Below are 15,683 nucleotides of genomic sequence, written 5' to 3'. Positions count from 1 at the left end.
CCTACTGAACTATCAATGTTATACACTGGCCATTTTACCGTCTTTCTATCCTACTGAACTATCAATGTTATACACTGGTCATTATACCGTCCCTCTATTCTACACAACTATCAATGTTAGACACTGGCCATTATAACGTCGCTCTATCCTACACAACTATCAATGTTAGACACTGGCCATTATACCGGCGCTCTACCCTACTGAACCATCACTGTTATACACTGGCCATTTTACCGACTTTCTATCCTACTGAACCATCAATGTTATACACTGCAACATCTGGTGACGGGAAAAGCCATGATTGGTGCCATTTGTGGTTACGGGATACTTCATGACGATGTTATACACTGGTCAGTATACCGTCGCTCTATTCTACACAACTATCAATGTTATCCACTGGCCATTATACCTTCGCTCTATCCTACTGAAGTATCAATGTTATACACTGGTCATTATACCGTCGCTCTACCCTACTGAAATATCAATGTTATACACTGCCACATCTGGTGACGGGAAACGCCATGATTGGTGCCATTTGTGGTTACGGGATACTTCATGACGGGTGCCACATGTGATGACGGGATACTTCATGACGGGTGCTTTATATGTTTTCAGGAAACGATTACCTTCCCAGAAATCATCGTTTCGCTTTAACCTTTCGTTCAGATTACATTTTTTTTTTTCACATTTCCTCCGTTCTGTTGTTGTTTTGTATCAACAATCAACTTGTTTTTTGTGTAAAATATATTTAAGATTTTATTTGCTATATTGCCCGAGGAAATAAGGTCACAAAATGGGTCTCCGAAATCAAAAGCATGTGGTGGCCACTAGCACCACTCACTCTGTTGTTCCCTCAATGTAGGAACGAGCAAACCAGAACACTCTGTACTTGTGTAGCTTCGAAACAATAACGACGGTTTTGCCTAACTCTCCCCTAACCCCCCTAACCCCCATAACCTCTCCCTAACCCCCCTAACCCTATCCCCCACCCCACTCCCATCCCCACTTCCTTAAATTTCAGAAGACAACACCAAGGTATCTGTATGAGGTAACCAGCTACATAGGAATGCTTTTTACTTTCTTGCTTTTCGTTAATGTTTCAGTTTAAGATATGCTTCATTTAACAAGAATTGTGTCCTTACAGTAGTCGATCTTTAATTTAAATTACATATCAACGATGGTTTAATGATATGTGGTCAATCTGGTTTCGACATTGTTTTACCCTGTACATAATAACCCAGTCTGTGTTCCGTGTGTAAAAGCTGCTAAGATGCTCTCTTCAACGGAGCCGGGTGACCGCGTGGTCCTTCTGACGACTTCCGGTGTGAAAGGAATATGAGGTGATGACATGACCACACGTACGAAGTGATGCCTTAATATATCACTCGTGCCTAAAATGGCACAACACTGATCGATAGAGTTGAAGAAATGCTTTTATCAGGTACAAGATTTTAAGTTTAAGTAAAACTAGATACAGCCAATTAAATGACAGAAGAAGTAGGGAGAGAATACACGAGGGCGCATAGTTACAAAATCTATATGATACTTTCTAATGAAAACGGCTGTAATGGTGGTATATTTGCATATTCCTGATTTAAATTCATTCCATGAAATGGTCCGAACAATTCTATGTCGTGATTAGGGAGCATTCAAGGCGAAGCGTGGTCTGTCAGGTAAAGCTCTCCTCTCTTGCTTTATACGGACAGCCGTGTTCTACCTATCAATTACCTACACCCATAAATGGGGTAAAACTAGAAGATAAAAGGATGGCGGGAATAAAATATCGCTTAAACTAGGAGACCAACATCCGCTATTTTATCGGAAAACTAGAAAGATTAATTTCGTCTATTGTGTAGAGCAGTAAAAGACGCGTGCTTTAAAATAGGGTCCTGTGTGTTAGGACTTAGAGCAGGCCGGTGTACTTAGTAACGACAGGACACTTGGACACTGAGCAACAAAGGTAGGATTCACTAAGTAGCAGTCGTTTATCGTTAGGTTAGATACATGTTATGTAACGGCAAGAAATAAGGGGTTCTTCAAAATCATAATTGATGCATTATTTGAAAAAATATATTGGAATGCACTTCATCGTCAATGTTGAAAATAAGTCTGACGTCAACTTGTATTAATGTCTCATTTCAGAAATGTCGTTTTTAGATATGTGACTTAATTATTTGAAAAAAACCAATATGTTCGATGATGTTTTTGCAGAGTTTATGTTAATTGTCAAAAAGGAACCATTTAAAACCCTGTACATGGGATATTCGTTTTCTGTTTAAATATTTTTCCTCGATGAGATATTAATTTCTGTCTACTGCTGTTTAAGTCCTAGTCTAACGCGACTAATTGTGGAATTATCAAAATGATTGCACTACTATATTCTCATACCACATTCAATAAATATATCTTTAAGATACTTGTTACTTTTTGTATTATAAGGGTATAACATTGTGAATATAAAAGTCATAAATTAATCTCAGTAAGTTAAACAAGCTGCACTGATATTAAACAGATAGTAATTTAAGTTTCCGCTGCAACCTTGTGGTTATTTCTACATTTTAACGTTTGAACTGTTACATTAAATGTTTACAGTAACACACGCTTGTTGTTAGTTACAGTTGAAGCTAGTCCCATTAATAAACTTGTTATTTTTACAGATCTTATTATTAGCACTTGTAAATAAAGTACAAATCATAGACGAATTATTAATAATAATAATAATAATTCGAGGTTATTATATACCGCTTTATCGCAACCTAGTTCTTAGGTCATCTCAAAGCGGTTCACCAATTTTTATCCGTGGTTATGGGGCCTTTGCAACCAGCCAATATCTTTCTCAACTCCCTGGGGAGCATACAGCCGGTGCTGCCATTTCGGCGTTCACAGCTAGCATTCAACAGTTCTAGCACTGCCCAGCCACGTACTCATTTACAGCTGAGTAGACTGGAACAAGCGGAGTAAAGTATCTTGCTCAATGATACAACACAGTGCCGTGACGTGACTCGAACCCGCAACCCTTCGGTCACGAGCCCGGCGTGTTACCACTAGACTACCGTGCCTCCATACCACGATCTTTTAGTTTATATTTCAATATAAAATACTCATTGAGCTACTTTTTTACGTGGTGAGAAAGCTCCGTAGCTGTTTCTGTGATTTGGCTGAATTTTCATTGATAAATATTGAATTAATTTAAACCATTGTTTTAACTTTTGAGATGTTCGAAAATAGCACAAACTGCGTTTTTTTTAATGGCTATGGCTTTGGTTATACATCATGTTATTTTTACCTAGACAATTTCTTATGGAGCGAACCTGATCAGTCCTGCACAGTATTGTGTGATAACATACATTAAGTACAATATAGAAATGCAATTGTAAAAAAATTGCCATTTATAAATTACAATTTCATCATGAAACGAAAAACAAAATGGAACACATATTTGCTTTAAAAGTTTCAATATATTTTCTGTACTTGGACGAGACAGTATGAGAGAGGTGATACAAAACATATAGTCCGGATATGAAACAATCGTATATCAGTTGCTCTCTATACAGTATCGCCTAGTAAAGATAAGGTTCAGTGTATCACCTCCTGTTATTGATATTATGAAAATTACAGCGACCTGGGCCGAAGATCAAACTCATTTTCTTTGCTGTAGCTAAATTTCTTGTTTCGATGCTACATTGTCAATAATGGTGGATAGAAATGTAGAGATTAAAGGCCGTTTTCATTGTTTATAATGTGTAACATTTTTTAAGTAGGGAACAAAAAACTTTGCGACCAAAATTCATGCGTTACCATGAGGATGGTTTCATGAATAGGGGCACTGGTGATGTACAGCTATTGCTGACCAAGTACAAGCTAGGCTAGAATCGACCAAGCCCCACAACGTTTGACATGGAAGACGTGGTAGCGGAGTGACTGTTACTTCAGAAAGCCTGATGTGTAAGATATCTTATCTTAAACCAAGAGTATAAACACTTCAAGCAGAAGCAGATGACATGTGTTGGGGCCACACATACATGCCTCTTTCTATTGATGAGTGATCTACCTATGTCGACCACCGAGATGTAGTAGAACAGCGCCTGATCGACACTCGTGGACTATGTAACCAATGGTGATGATGACTGGATCTTCGAGGCGCTCGACTCACGGGGCCTGACACACCATACGACGTAAGCTACAAACACCCATTGTCAAACGCTGAATTTGAGAAAGTAATTGTGGTGTTTGAGTAATCCATTCTGTTGTCATTTTATTGTTCATGCAGAAAAGAAATCCATTTTGGGATATACTGCGCTACATTTTATCAACGACTAGCCGTCTCCCTCCAAACCTTCAGTCTACTGAAATTTGAGTTGGTGATCTTGTTGAAGTTTATAATTTACCATATTTGGTATCAAAGCATAATCAACAAGCATGCACTCCTTCTGATAAAGGATATTTCTATGAGACATAGGCATCTTCGAACAATGAAGAGCCCCGAGGCGTCATGATAGCACAGGACAAATTGACCGTCCACCAAGAGATGTACAGAGAACAATGGCGCTAGTCAGTTTATTTATCTTTCAATGCAAGAAGAATGCAAAATATGGAAGAAGCATGAATGGTAAATATCTGCTGCCTAGAATCAAACCTACTGTTTTAACTAAAATGACTCATAGCACTTAGAGATGTATCTCAAAGGAAAGAATCTCCATAACTTCCTGTAACTGTCTGGTCGCACGGGACAATTGTCCACGTGCTCGGTATGGCACGACTGCCACCTTCGATAACAAATGTAGAGCAATGGACTTGTCTGCAGCGTACATTTTGTTCTCTTCAAACGTATAGGATGAGACTCTCATTGGGTGATAATTGATGCATTATTTCTACTTCATCAGACGAAAACAATCATTTTATTTTTGGGGGTTTCTCGCAGGTCTGTGTTTAAACCACAACAATATTACGTTTGCTGCAACCAAAAACAGAGACATGTGGTGGTCCAAATCTGCAGAAAAACCTATCGGGCATATCTGATAGCTTGTGTAATAGACATTGGTACCTGGATGAACGCCAAAACACCTACGCCTAATCAGAAAATGACAGAACTTATTGAGTTCTTTTCTCTCGATCATGCAAAACACTTAATGCTACTGCAGATCACGTAGTTGATCACGTAGTTACTGCAGATCACGTAGTTACTGCAGATCACGTAGCATTGCCTGTATCATGCAGTTCATCACTAATGTGCAGTCTTTCAGTACCCATCATTGTGGCAATGGTTATTCCATACCCAGTAGTATATCTGATGCACGAAATAGCCGACTCAAGACACGGGTCCAAATCACTGAAGCACATCACACGTGATATAACTAAATAGCCGACTCAAGACACGGGTCCAAATCACCCAAGCACCAAATTGTGACTGTGTAAACGTCATTTCAAGGAAAGGCAAAACCACTGCATAATTGTTTTTTGTGTGTGTGTAACACCGGATGCATAGGAAATAAGTAGTACTTAGTATATGTTATCGTAAACATATCACGTGATATCATAAAATTACCTCATTAAGTGTCCATTACTAAATATATTATAAGAAGGGTGTCCAGCACCTAAGTTAATATGAAGAATTTCTCAGCTGCATTTTATTACTAGCTTATCTCCCCCTAGTTTAGAACTTAGGATCAGACATTCATGTGACTAAAAATGTAAGAGTTATTTTTTTATCTAAATAATTTAATATCTTTATAATATTCTCGAGAAAGGACCAGTCTAGGTAGGTGTCCATGAAAACCATCTCTGGGTTTTGGGTTATTTGTTGCAAATATTCAACGGCAGCACAATACCAAATACGGAAGTCCCCTTTCAGTCCACATAGTGTGTGCTTAACGATGAATTGTTGGACAGCCATTCTAACTTAGAATTGATACAACATGCGTAGTACGGACTGATTTTATCAACTAAAAGTTACTTTATCCTAAAAGTAAAACGGTTATGGCCTGATTGTATTATGTCTTTGGAATTTCATTTTTGTCATTAATGTATAGACTTTTGTAATCTGACTTTACTTATAAAGCATATGATGTTTTCAAAGAGATTTTAAACCATACCGATTATGACGAATACACATTCTTAAATATGTTTAATTCCCATATCCCGATAGAGATGCTGATCATTAGAGTGACGTCGCCGTGCGACATTTATCCTATCACTAATCACATTCCTTAAATGAAATCTACTTTCTGCTGGTAGTTGATTAATATTAGCTTTAAATGGATAAATGTCACGCTATTACATAATATAGAACAAGCATGTCTACAGCAACTGAACGCGCTTATTTCATGACGTTCTGCGTCCTTTTTTGTCAATATAAAGCCGTTCTTACGTCGTATTAACATCCTGAACTAGGATTTAGTCAATCAAAGTCATCATATCCGCTCAACTTGGGAAAACAAAGAAGGATTCAAATCGCCCAGGATCTAGCAAAAAGCTTAATTACACGAGCATCTTATACTGTACCAATGAGCCACGACTTTACTTACAGACTCAAAGGAGACGACGATGTATGTGCAGCTATTTGTTTGCCTGTGCTGCTGTGTTGTCATGGTCACACCCCGAGCGACGACACCATTAGAACACAGGTAGTGTAAACATTGTTTTATTACATTTTACCAGAAACTGTTTTCAGGTGTCAATACAGTTGATATTGAGTTTCTAGTGTGAAAAGTTGATAGATCTTCGGATCTTTGTCCTTTTCACAGTTCAGTGACCACATCAGAAAGAATAAATAACTGAAAATATTAACATCGATGTGACGTCATTTTCCCATCTTCCGTTGTAGCGTTGTTTGATGCATCATTAGCGTCCCCATGTATATTTCAGTGAGATCGTTTGATTAGAACTGGTTTGAATAGAATCGCCCTCATTTCTTGTTGGATACTAGTGATGTTGTAACTTATGGAATGGATGTTATTCAGGGGTGTGAGTTTAACACATTCATCTCATTAGATAAAATCTCACTGGTGTTCTCGAGAAACAAGGACGATCCTCTATTTCTCATTGATTTTACTGTTTCTACTTGATTAACTCTTAAAGATGGCTTAGAGTGCGTTTGACTACCACACTGATTTTAGTACATTTGAACTCGTTTTTCTATTGTTCATGTTTTTACCATTGTCCCCTTTCTACAGAACGTCTGATTAGTTAAAACATATTTTATTGTCATAGAAAAGTACAAAAGACTAAGGAACAAGTTGTTACAACATTATCAGCGCTCTCTCCAATCAGCATTTATTTTAGTTAGATTTATTGAATGTATATCACGGTGGACGGAAATAATAGTCGTTGAGGGAGAAATATTAATCATTTGAATTGAATTACATATAAAGGAAACGAGTTATATAAAATCGAATCAGACTGGTGTCAGCGTGCTATATTACGATATAACGTTAGAGCAAAGAACATGAAATTAAACTCGTAAAAGACAATTAAAAGACAGTATCAAGAAAAGAAGCACGGCATAGTGAATTTCAGTTTTGGAATATAACATCGAAATGAATGTTTTGGTAAAATTACAATTATCTTGATCTGCAATGCAAAACTATAAAGGAAATATTGTTTCTATAAATACATTACATAGTTGTTCCGGTCATTGCATATTGCGATAATACTAGTAATTTGTATTTGAAAATATTCCAGTGAGATGTTAAGCAACGTCATCAAAATATTACGTCTTAGTCAGCATGCTTTAACATTAATATCCTAATCGGTTACATAGAAGGCATACTGCTTCTCAAAATGACGTCATTACAAAGATCTTCTAACAGTGCTAGAAATATAGGAACATTCATTGTCTGAAAATGAATGATTTACACCGTAACGAAACACTGTTCTGGACCTGAACTGAGTCATAATTTAGGAACTTTATCGTAGTTAGAGCTAGGAATGATTAATGATCCAATAAATCTTTCTCTACTACCGACGGGACCACTCGGATTTTGTATTCACAACCGATCACTGGTTTGATTTCATGTTTTGTTTGTTATGTATTTAAATCAAATGTCATTAATGTTTGAAGGGAAGAATTTGAGAATGTTAATTTTACATAAATGGTTGATATAGAAATTAAACATTGCTTTATAACCTTCTTCAAATAGAAAACACGCAATATCAAAATGGTTGATGGTGTTTTTAATTCCGCACCAGATCATTAGTTCTCGACACCAAATCTAGACATTTGATTTTAGTAGCTTTCCAGCGAGCCGACGACTGTAAGAATTGATTGCTAGCAGTTACCTTCTATGAATTCTAAACTTATTTTGTGCTTGATTTGGATATTATACCATGGCCTTTATGTTTACAAATAACAATCACCGTTAGCTGCCCTCTCGGCCTTATTTCCACAGCGATTGGTTTCGTCTTTCTTGTATGACTTTGTTCCAGTGGACGTGCTGCTGCTTATCTCCTACTGAAGATACCCACTTTTACTATGTAGTTCATGGTACTATATCTACATGCAAGTAAAATTGGGTCAACGAGTATTTTGTTTTTATCCAATCCCTTCTTTTGAAATTAATGATATGTGAATTTTCACTTATTTCACCTTCCCCTTTCAAAAATTATCTTTGACAATGATACACATAAATCACATACTGAACATTGCTTAAGTTTTTATGCCATTTTTGTTTCAAGAATCGCGAAGAGGAGTTCAACTCAATGTGGTTTTTATTGTGTTATTTTTTATTATACGTTGAAAATTTAGCAACCAGTTGTATTTTTAGGCCTAAAGTTAATTCCTTCATCAAGGTATTACTGTCGCGTTGTACTCTTTTTTTTTTATCCCTAGCGGCCGTTATTTTGCTGTGTTTTTAAAACTCCCGGTAGACAACAGTGGTAAAATGTTTGATTGGTGTGTAAAAGTCATGAAAACTAATGCTTTTTTATTACTTTTTCCCAATTTTTTTTTCCAAATTTTGAATAACCATAATTCTGAAAAATGTATCGTCAAGGTGTAATTGATATGGAATATTTCAGCCTGTTGAACGAATTTTGAAATAGTGATAATTTTAATGACATGTTTTCATTTGATTTTACCTTTATCATTCTCGAATATAAATATTATACTCATTAATATAGTGTTATTCATACACGAAGCTACTTAAGCAATTAAAATTCATGTGAATTCTTACAAACATGACAGATCCCGAAATTTGGAGTAAACAGAAATCAGTTAACGTCTGTTTTTAACCAGTCAACACTGCTAGCTTTTTTTTTTTTTTTATCTAAATGTTAGTTGAGTTCATACATTTTTCTACAAATCTAGTATCACAGCGAAAACAATATAGATAATCCTCTACTGTATTGTTTTTATTACTTCATCCCTTTCGAAGCAGTATCTAACGGGCTCCACTACTCAAAAGTCTCCTCATCATTAATTCCGAGAAAGTATTTTTATTTTGCAATTGCTTTCGTACACATCACTTCTCATTAAGCTTTACAAGCTGGACAGGGCCTGGCGTTATGATATTGACATGAGTAGGGCGGTTTTACAGGAGAATAGAAATCAGACAGCCGATTTGCTGATATTCATAAACACAAGATAGATAGTCAAACTGGCGGCACATGTTTAAAGGCAACTACAGAAGAATCCGAACATTCGATTCAGTCATCATGTGATAAAACACAATTTTGATATTTTCATTATTATTTTCCTGCACAGATCTGATCTTGGGGTTTGACAGTATGTATTGTATGTACACATGGGTAATGAATAGAGCTGACGATACACATTTAGAAATGATTAAGTTAGTATTCAATAGACATCATATACATATATTTATTAATGTAATACATTAAAATTGCCAGTGGTATTCGTAGAATGGGAAGAAACAATTGAGAGGATACTTGTTTATGACTATAAAATACGATATATTTAATGGTTCGGTTTGGATGTTTGTTTTGACTATGGACGTTGGTATCAGATCGATATTAAGCCGATATGGTTTTGAATAAATGACAGCATGATAAGAAAACTTGTCAGTTCTCGTTGATTTAGCAGGCTGCTGATTCTATAACATAATTGTTGTTAGCGCATATCGTACTTCAGGATTTCATTTTTGTAAAAATTGTAACGAAATCATACAAAAGCGCTGTGATGTATTTTGAGAAACATTGTCATCAAATTTCCGTAATAAGTTGCATCGCGCATAGGCAACATAGTGATTTAAAAAATGTATTATTTTTAACACCAAATAAAAGCGTACATGAACGCGCCTTAGAGAGTTTAACATAAAGCTGAAGAGCGACACTGAAAGTATTAAACACCAACAAATCTAGAAGAATAAGATCAAACTTGTATATAAAGAACATTTTAAGACAAAATTTTGGACTATTGCATTATGCGTATATCCTTGCGATCTTTAGGGCACCATGTTTATGATAATTTGTTGCTAGAACCTCGTTTCACTTTTCAATGACAATGCTGATGTTGTTAACCAAAGTGACAAAAGAAGATCATTGCTCTCCAAGTAGGGATGGACAAGCAATGAATCAGCGTCATTTTCAAGTTTATTTAGGAAAGTCAGGTTCTTGACTAGTAAGAATAGAGATTTAAGGATAATATTCTGCTAATAACGACACGAAATGTAGCACGTGGGTGTACAATCCTGCGTTTGGGAATAGGGTTCAATATTCGACCAGAAAATAATAGGTTGGAAGTATGCTGTTCTGTAAACGAACGTTCATAGGCAACTGGAATTCTTGTGACTGTAGGTATAAACATTAACTTAGGTTTTATCAAACTTACGCAAATAGAATTTTACACACAGGGCTGGAGCATTTGTTACAGCCTTATACCGTAGCCGTAATTCTGTTTACCGCCCGCCATTTTGGCTTGTGTATAGTATAGTAAACACTGAACCGGAAACCAGTAAAATAAATTCGTATTTAAAGTACTATTTTTTGGTATACCAAAAATTCATTTAGAGTACTTTTTTTTTTTTTTTTTTATAAAAAATTGGTTTGTTAACAGAATAGGCTTTTTCATTTAAAAAAATAAATATCTAATTGAAAAACTTTTTTTTTAACTTTTTTTTTTTAAATTTGACTTTATATCCTCTAATTCTCAATAATTTTTTTTAGTAACCAAGCATTTACTAGCATCAAGTATTTTTCCTGTATTTAACTTTTACGCTTGCTAATACCACTGGACTTCTTCTTCAGCGCCAATATTTGGTTATCTGTGTCAGGTCTACTATACATAAATCATAAAAATACCACCCAATTCTTTTGTCTATATAGACAGGTGGGGAGAGATATACCTGTTACTGCCGATTATGTTGAGTTTAAGATGATTTCAGCATTCTCTAATATGAAAAAATAATCATTTCACATTAAATTTATATTGTGGTCAGCATGTAAATTTTTTCAGGTATTTGACTGGTATTTTTGTATAAGAAATTAAAATCAGGATATTTATAATACACTATCATTTAATGATGAATCATATTTGAAAGAGTAAACACAAAAACCAACCTAAAATGATGACAATATATCAAGTATGTATAACACTACATTTTTTAAGTAACTTATACATTGATTGCCCCAAACAACAAGCTAACGCACTAACAAGTGCCCTTTAAAAAGCATGATCCACGCTAAAAAGTACCCCTTTTCTGGTCATTGCCCTGCCCTAGCTGGAACACTGCAGCAAAGCTTTGTTTGGATCTGAAAGGATATGTGCCGAGTAATATTATACAAGGATGATGAGGGCTCTCGATGTCGAAATACCGACCCAATCTAAATAACTTCCTCTCATCACAAATCACGATTTAGTGAATCCTGCTCTTGGTACCGTTGAGAAACAGAAAGTTATACTTTTACAGACCTCCTATACTCACATATAATGGGTTCTCTTTCTGCAAAAGTGATATCTGAGCTTTTTCTTTTTCTGAAATAAAATGTTACCTTTTATCGTCATTTAGTAGAATACAATAAACAGTCATCAGTGTTTTTTGTAGTCTGTTAAAAAAGTCTTTCGTAATTTAATGGTCAATATAAGTTTCCTATACACTACACATCCTGAGACTTAGTACAGAGTCTGGTGGAGTGAATCAACTGTGACATGTAAACTCTGATACTTAGAACAGACTCTGGTATAGTGAATCAACTGTGACATGTAAACTCCTGACACTTAGTACAGAGTCTGGTATAGTGAATCAACTGTGACATGTGAACTCCTGATACTTAGTACAGAGTCTGGTATAGTGAATTAACTGTGACGTGTAAACTCCTGATATTTAGTATAAACTCTGGTATAGTGAATTAACTGTGACATATAAACTCCTGATACTTAGTACAGACTATGGTATAGTGAATCAATTGTGACATGTAAACTCCTGATACTTAGTACGGACTCTGGTATAGTGAATCAACTGTGACGTATAAACTCCTGATACTTAGTACAGAGTCTGGTATAGTGAATCAACTGTGACATGTAAACTCCTGATATTTAGTACAGACTCTGGTATAGGGAATCAACTGTGACATGTAAACTCCTGATACTTAGTACGGACTCTGGTATAGTGAATCAACTGTGACGTGTAAACTCCTGATACTTAGTACAGAGTCTGGTATAGTGAATCAACTGTGACGGGTAAACTCCTGATACTTAGTACAGAGACTGGTATAGTGAATCAACTGTGACATGTAAACTCCTGATACTTAGTACAGACTCTGGTATAGTGAATCAATTGTGACATGTAAACTCCTGATACTTAGTACGGACTCTGGTATAGTGAATCAACTGTGACGTGTAAACTCCTGATACTTAGAACAGACTCTGGTATAGTGAATCAACTGTGACATGTAAACTCCTGACACTTAGTACAGAGTCTGGTATAGTGAATCAACTGTGACGTGTAAACTACTGATACTTAGCACAGACTCTGGTATAGTGAATCAATTGTGACGGGTAAACTCCTGATACTTAGTACAGAGTCTGGTATAGTGAATCAACTGTGACGGGTAAACTCCTGATACTTAGTACAGAGACTGGTATAGTGAATCAACTGTGACATGTAAACTCCTGATACTTAGTACGGACTCTGGTATAGTGAATCAACTGTGACGTGTAAACTACTGATACTTAGTACGGACTCTGGTATAGTGAATCAACTGTGACGTATAAACTCCTGATACTTAGTACAGAGTCTGGTATAGTGAATCAACTGTGACATGTAAACTCCTGATACTTAGTACAGACTCTGGTATAGTGAATTAACTGTGACGTGTAAACTCCTGATACTTAGTATAGACTCTGGTATAGTGAACTAACTGTGACATATAAACTCCTGATACTTAGTGCAGACTCTGGTATAGTGAATCAACTGTGACATGTAAACTCCTGAAACTTAGTACAGAGTCTGGTATAGTGAATCAACTGTGACGTGTAAACTACTGATACTTAGTACGGACTCTGGTATAGTGAATCAACTGCGACGTGTAAACTACTGATACTTAGTACGGACTCTGGTATAGTGAATCAACTGTGCCATGTAAACTCCTGACACTTAGTACAGAGTCTGGTATAGTGAATCAACTGTGACATGTAAACTCCTGAAACTTAGTACAGAGTCTGGTATAGTGAATCAACTGTGACGTGTAAACTCCTGATACTTAGTATAGACTCTGGTATAGTGAATCAACTGTGACGTGTAATCTCCTGATACTTAGTATAGACTCTGGTATAGTGAACTAACTGTGACATATATACTCCTGATACTTAGTACGGACTCTGGTATAGTGAATCAACTGCGACGTGTAAACTACTGATACTTAGTACGGACTCTGGTATAGTGAATCAACTGCGACGTGTAAACTACTGATACTTAGTACGGACTCTGGTATAGTGAATCAACTGCGACGTGTAAACTACTGATACTTAGTACGGACTCTGGTATAGTGAATCAACTGCGACGTGTAAACTACTGATACTTAGTACGGACTCTGGTATAGTGAATCAACTGTGCCATGTAAACTCCTGACACTTAGTACAGAGTCTGGTATAGTGAATCAACTGTGACATGTAAACTCCTGAAAGTAAGTACAGACTCTGGTATAGTGAATCAACTGAGACACGAAAATGACAATCTTAAAAGAAGGCCGGGGTATTGGTTCTAAGGATAGGAAAGAGTTGCGCAATAAACCCGGTCAATTTAGGAAGACGTAGTCTATGTGGATACCATCTTAAAATCAGGAAAGTATATTAGAAAAACATAATGTTTTAGATTGCGACAAATAGATTCAATGTTAAAGAAAAAACACGGAGAAGTGTCCTGTCCTTTATTGTCTTACAGAGTCCGCAGACAAGCCGCAGATTTCAAAATAGCCCAGTACAGAGCCTGTATGTCGGTAAATAGCTTCTACAACAAAGACTGCCGCAATATTGGCTGGGGGCTCGTGGACGTCTTAAGAAGGTACGTATCCTGTTATGTTTAAGGCGGGCTCAATTTGACAGCTACTGTAACACAACCGTTTACGTCTTTAGTTTTTGCATTCATAGGAGTGTATTGCTAAACGGAAATAGGAAGTACATGCCTAGTTGAAAATCCAGCGTAGGGAGACAGTATCACAATTTCCGCATATTCTAATGTTTAATATTAAACTGATGAATATTGTATGTTTATTATTGACAGAACATTGTGTTCTTTCAATATTAAAGTATTTCAAAGCAATCCAGGCATTATTTCAGTTGCTTTTTAATCTATGAGTCACATGTGTCCATTTTTCTGTACTTCAGGAAACCGGGTACCTATTTCACTATTGTGAAGTTTTTCAAAAACGATAACTCTTCCATGCAATTACTATGTGTATATGGTTTTATAATAAAATGTCAATTTTTAATCGTTTATAGATAATTCATTTTACACAATTTCAGCATTTATGAAATTGGTATACATTAATGCAATACTAATCTATGTCAGTATCATTTTTATTGACATTATATTGCAAAGAATTGTGCGTTTCATTTTTTTGCTTCAATTTTACATAAATTTCCTTTTAAAATCCTTAAAATTCTGACAACCTATATTTTTTTGTGGCAGAAATTTTTCTTTATTTCAAAGCAATATAACTACAAAATTTGAAGAAATTCTGCTGAGAAATGGCGACACAATCCTATTACCTTAACGGTATACTTTATTTGTATAAAGTAAGATAGTCGAGGTAACATATACCTGTTTGATAAGTATGAACAGGCAACGAGATATATATCGGTTAAGTATAGACAGGTAGGGAGAGATATACATGTTACCTATATAGACAAGTGGGGAGAGATATACCTGTTATCTATATAGACAGGTGGAGAAATATACCTGTTATCTATATAGACAGGTAGGGAGAGATATACCTGTTATCTATATAGAGAGGTTGGGAGAGATATACCTGTTATCTATATAGACAGGTAGGGAGAGATATATCTGTTATCTATATAGACAGGTGGGGAGAGATATACTTGTTATCTATATAGACAGGTAGGGAGATATATCTGTTATGTATAGACAGGTGGGGAGAGATATACCTGTTACGTATAGACAAGTAAGTAGAGATATACTTGTTATCTATAACGACAGGTGGGGAGAGATATACTTGTTATCTATATAGACAGGTGGGGAGAGATATACCTGTTATCTATATAGACAGGT

The 15,683-nt window shown here is 35.9% G+C and overlaps 1 long non-coding RNA gene across 1 annotated transcript in view; it reads right to left on the bottom strand.

Moving 5' to 3' along the window:
* Positions 1-15,683, bottom strand: part of LOC110467199 — a 40,377-nt gene that overhangs the window by 12,740 nt on the left and 11,954 nt on the right. Inside the window, exon 2 of the long non-coding RNA XR_002464824.1 lies at positions 11,880-11,929. This is a non-coding gene — a long non-coding RNA (uncharacterized LOC110467199). The remainder of the gene's footprint in view (positions 1-11,879; positions 11,930-15,683) is intronic.

The sequence above is a fragment of the Mizuhopecten yessoensis genome, unplaced genomic scaffold, assembly GCF_002113885.1.
Source record: "Mizuhopecten yessoensis strain PY_sf001 unplaced genomic scaffold, ASM211388v2 scaffold1737, whole genome shotgun sequence".
Lineage (NCBI taxonomy): Eukaryota > Metazoa > Mollusca > Bivalvia > Pectinida > Pectinidae > Mizuhopecten > Mizuhopecten yessoensis.
The sequence above is the reverse complement of the archived record's forward strand: the minus strand, read 5'-3'. Positions and strand labels throughout refer to the sequence as shown.